Consider the following 5,309-nt stretch of genomic DNA (forward strand, 5'->3'; position numbering starts at 1 on the left):
ATTTTTAGTAGTTCATGTGTGGAATGCACTACCAGAGGAAGTGGTGGGTGCAGATACAACTACAGTGTTTAAAATACATTTGGATAAGTTCATGAAGAGGAAAGGTTTGGAGGGATATGGGCCAAGCGCAGGCAGTTGGGAATAGTTTATTTTGGGAACATGGTCGGTGTGGCCTGGTTGGTCCAAAGGGTCTGTCTCAGTGCTGTATGACTCTATGACTCCATGACATTATGGTACGCAGTCAAAACACACGTCAGTCTCTTCACACGCTCACTTTGTCCTCCAGACCAGGACCTGGGACACAGCATGGGGAAGGGTATTGTTGATGGATGGAGATACTGAGGGGCTTTTATATGCAGTGGGTGTGAAATAGAGAAACTGCAGAGGGGCAGTTCAGGGGAGATGAAGCAGCACAGGGGAGGGCAAATGGACTGGGGTCATGGAGGGGGACAGGGGCTAAATGTGCTGTAGGAGGGGGAGGGTGTCCAATATTGAAGGGACGGTGCTGTTTCAGGATTGAAAGACAGAAATAGGGAAGAAAAGGAAGAGAAGGAAAGATAGGGGAAAATGAGAGAAGAAGAAAGAGCAAAAGAGTGAGAAAGAACATAGATAAAGGTAGAAAGAAGAGGCAGGAGAGAAAAATACAAAAGAAGAGGCTGTCAGTAAGAGAGAGAGAGAGAAAGAAAGATAGTGTGAGAGAGAAAGGTTGAGAGGGAGAGGGAGATGTAGAGTGATATAGACAGAGAGTGAGAGATAGAGACAAAGCGAAAGACTGAGAGAGAAGAAAGAGGAAAAATCAGAGAGATAAAACAGGTGATAAGGAAAGATATGGCCACATTAAAGAGGTGATATTCACCATATCAGTTGGCCCGAGCTCTCTCCCTCTCTCCATTTGGAACAGACTCTGCTCCAGGGGTTTGCTTTAGGAGGGATTGGTTCAAGGAGGGAGTGAGGTTAAAGGATCAAAACTGGGGCGGAGGTTCAACACTCCCCACACTCACAGTCACTCAGAAACAGACAGAAACACACCGGTACTCACCCCCTGCTCAGTGCACACAGTGAAAGAGACAATGGCTGCCAGAACCTGTTTGAAACATCCCCAAGTCTCTCACTCAAAGCCCCCTCACTGCCCAATTCCCAGCTCATTCAGTCAGCTCCCAGCTCCCTCCACCTAGGGCATACTCCCCCAGGGATGGAGCATAGCCAGAGTCATCTCAATGGGATCACAGTGGGGAGGAAGGGAGGGAGGAGGTGTGCAGCAGGTAAACAGTTTCATCCAGTCTGCCTTTGTCTACTCCTGCTTTACATTTAATTGTCTTAGAATAAAAAACAAATGTATTGACAAACTGATCAAATGCCCTTTGTTTTTATGGTTTCCTAGTGATCAATGTGAAATCTTTATTTGCGATTGCCAGGAATCGAAGCAAGGAACAGAATGTAAACGAAGTCAATTATTGTGAAAAAAAAAGACACAGAATCCTTACAGTATGTTCTTTCCTCTTTCTGACAGGAAACTTCTCGTGTGTTTTACTTTGCCCAGATGTGTGGCTCAGAGAATTTAGTGAGGAAGAGTGGACAGGAGCCTGTCGTTGCATTTCCCTCTCAGGCCTGCAGTGAACGATTACACCTTCCTCCACATCATTTATTTTTCTAACCTCTTCACTCACTGAGAATGGATTACTTGGAATAAATGTAGCTTTTGTGTATATTTGGTTTTGCTTTTGTTGTCCCACTTCCTACTAATTGTTGCTGATTGCTAACAGCACTTTACACTGACTTTACACCTCCAGTCTCATTCACTTTGCTCCTCAGATGGAGTCATTCCTTGACCATGAGGAAAGGAGTGTTATCATGTTGCTGCTCCTCCTTCTCCTTTCGGTCCATTCCTCACGTGGACTCCTCGTTCCGTTCTCTGTTACACCTAATGTTGGCTCTGAGTTACTTGGATTGATTCACCAATTGAATTATTTTTCTAACTGGATATGTCATGGCGTACTTTAACTGGTCTCTGAAATGTTTCTGCGTCACCACATAAATAAGGGCATTTGTGCAGCAACTGAAGTTCCTCAGCATATATCCAATCTGAACAAAGAGATCAAAAGAAACAGAATCCAAGGAATAACCAGCTTTAAAAAAATATAAAATATGCAACAAGCAGAGAAATATGAAGCTGGCAGATATGGCAAAGAGTAAAATCGCAGAATTCTTCCTGCTCTCTACCTCTGGATCATTCTCTGTTTTTCTCTGCCCTCTCAGTTCCTTCCGCACCTTAATGGCCTCGAAGATATGTCTGACAGTCAGAATGTTGATAAAGACAATAAAGGTGAATGGGAACAGTGGTGTTAAAAAGTCTCAAAATGTCTAAAACTGATCCACCGCGGGTCATTATAATAACCAGGCCTGTTATAACAGTACCATGGAACATTGTTGATCATTTTTCCAGGGTAATACACAAAGGAGTTGGGAATGTTCTTTAAACAAAAGAAGATGCAGATTGTTGCAAGAACCCTCATTGCAGTTTTCCCTGTGCAATACTTAGTTTTCATCTCATGTAAACAAATGGAAACAAATCGATCAAAGGAAAAAGCAATGGTGAACCACGCAGAACAATCAATGCTCAAGCGGTTGAGGACATAGAGAACACCACAAACAGGAGTGATTTGCAGGAAACACAATGGATAATAATACTGTTGAAATCAGTGAAGGATGATATAAAAAATAATGAACAGTAGATCTGACGTTGTCATGGCCACAAGATAGCGAGTGCTGCATGTAGAAAGACCACATTTGCCCCGAGCTAAGATTACAATCACCACGAGACTAACTGAAAGAGAAATGAAAAAATAGATTTGAAGTTATTAATGAAAATTCTCTGTGCCTGAGCCCAGACTGTAAGTAATGACACAAAGATAATTGTTGTTCCATGTTATATGAAGTTTAAAGAGTCTCTCTCAATGAATCATTGAATTTTTAAAGGACATAGGGAAGAACATGAGCAGCAGATTACTCATAGAAACCTGGTTATATACCCAAGGTGTCGTATATGGCTCGACGGCAGTCGATTCCTACTGCTCCTCAGATGCTGCCTGTCCTGCTGTGCTTTTTCTAACATCTCTGAAAACACCATTGTCTCCTAATCCCTAATGACCTGCTGAACCCACCCATTGCCCTGTTGTATCTGGGCTACCATTTGGAGTGAGCTGCCTGAGCAAGATCCACCAACACAATCCCTTTCCATCAAGGAATGGGAAACACCAGGTATCACTGTGAGGTGGGTTGTTACAAAACCTATATCAAGTGTGAACTACCACAGACAGAGGTAGCCTTGTTAAAGTCTTGTTAAAGTCTTGGTAAACACTGTGGCCTCAATGTATAGGGAAACAAACATTACTGAGGAGCCTCCAATCTACAAACTATTCACTTTAACTCAGTAAGTGAGGACACTATCAACTGGCTTCAGTATTTGCTTTGCTAAATGGGAATATAATAACGATCAGTTGTCGGGAGAAATGGGGATGATTCAATGCAGAGGTTTATATAAGTTAAGTTGTTACAAGACTTACCAGGAACACCAACGACAGCCAGAATGGTCTCATACACTCTCTCAATCCTTTCCCTGAGAAGATGCATTTCGTTGTTTGTGACACAACCTGACCCTTCCTGTTGCTGGCAATCTGTTGGAATTGGAGAATTCTCTCGGAGATGGAGCTGACATAGTTCCAGAGACTTTGTTTTATATTGTGTGGTATGTCCACTGGGAAACCGTGATTACATCTTCAAACATTTTAATATCATTTTGCACAAACAAGTTACGACAGCAGGTTTATTTTAATGATGTGGGTCTGGATTTGAATAACCCAAAGACTGGATTAATCTGATCCTGTTACGTCTCAAACATACATTTCCATTTGATTTCAAACAACAATACTTGCAATATTTCATTCTCTATCAATCCCTTAAATACCTAAATACCTTTTGATTTTCTTTTCAGTGATGACCTTCATTCTGCTGACGTTATTCAGTCATTTAATATCTCTTGTTGGAGAGCTCCTTGAGAGCTGTTCTCCTGCTCACTGTTATCCCACAGCTTTCCTTGTTAATACAACTGATTTCAGAAAATTCTCTCTGTGAATGAGCACTTTAATACAGAACCTGAAGCTGATACTGATCACACCTACAGCTGGAACTTCCACTTGTTCACATTTTCTCAAAACAAAGACAAGAATAATCAGAACTTTCAGTTCCAAATTATAGAATGTTGACATCATACAGGGTAGAGATGGCCTATCACTCCATCGAGTTTTTATCTCTAAACTCACACTCAAAGCTACTCAGGGCTGGACAATGGGAAGCCTTCAAACATGAGATAATGAGAGTCCAGAGACAGTATGTTCATGTTCGGGTGAAAGGCAAGGCTGGTAGGTGCAGGGAATACTGGATGACTTAAGAAATTGAGGTTTTGTTTGAGAAAAAGTAGGAAGCATATGTCAGGTATAGGCAGCAGAAATCAGGAGGAATATATTTAAGAGGAGAATCAGGAAGGCAAAAACGGAACATGAGATAGCACTGGCAAATCGGGGTAAGGAGAATCCAAACAGATTCAATCAATACATTCAGGATAAAAGATTAACTCGGGAGAGAATAGTGCCCCTCAAAGATCAGCAAGGCACCCGATATGTGCAACCACAGGAGATGGGGAGATACTAAACAAATATTTTGCATCAGTGTTTACTGTGGAGAAGGTCAAGTGTTTACTGTGGAGAAGGTCATGTAAGATATAGAATGTGGGGAAAGAGATGGCGACATCTTAAGAAATGTTCATGTTACAGTGGACATCTCAAAATGCATAAAGTTAGATAAATCCCAGCACCTGATCAGGTGTACCTTAGAAATCAGTGAGAAGCAAGTTGGGGTGGCACGATGGCACAGTAGTTAGCACTGCTGCCTCACAGGTGCTCCGGTTTCCTCCCACAGTCCAAAGATCTGCAGGTTAAGTGAATTGGCCACGCTAAATTGCCCATAGTGTTGGGTGAAGGGGTAGGGGAATGCGTCTGGGTGGGTTGCTCTTCGGAGGGTTGGTGTGGAGTTGTTGGGCCGAAGGGCCTGTTTCCACACTGTAAGGAATCTAATCTAATCATGAATCAAATCATTTCCATAAATGATTTGGATGTGAAAATAGCAGGTATAGTTCGTAAGTTTGCAGATGACACCAAAATTGGAAGTTACCTTAGAGTACACAGGATCTTGATCAGATGGGTCACTAGGCCAAGGAGTGGCAGATGGAGTTTAATTTAGATAAATGTGAGGTG

General features: G+C 42.2%; 1 long non-coding RNA gene across 1 annotated transcript in view; it reads right to left on the minus strand.

Annotated features, from left to right (window-relative positions):
* The window catches only part of LOC122547801, a 16,372-nt gene that overhangs the window by 10,065 nt on the left and 998 nt on the right, over nucleotides 1-5,309 (minus strand). The gene's annotated exons all lie outside the window — the stretch shown is intronic.

The sequence above is a fragment of the Chiloscyllium plagiosum genome, unplaced genomic scaffold (genome assembly GCF_004010195.1).
Source record: "Chiloscyllium plagiosum isolate BGI_BamShark_2017 unplaced genomic scaffold, ASM401019v2 scaf_14377, whole genome shotgun sequence".
Taxonomy (NCBI): Eukaryota; Metazoa; Chordata; class Chondrichthyes; order Orectolobiformes; family Hemiscylliidae; genus Chiloscyllium; species Chiloscyllium plagiosum.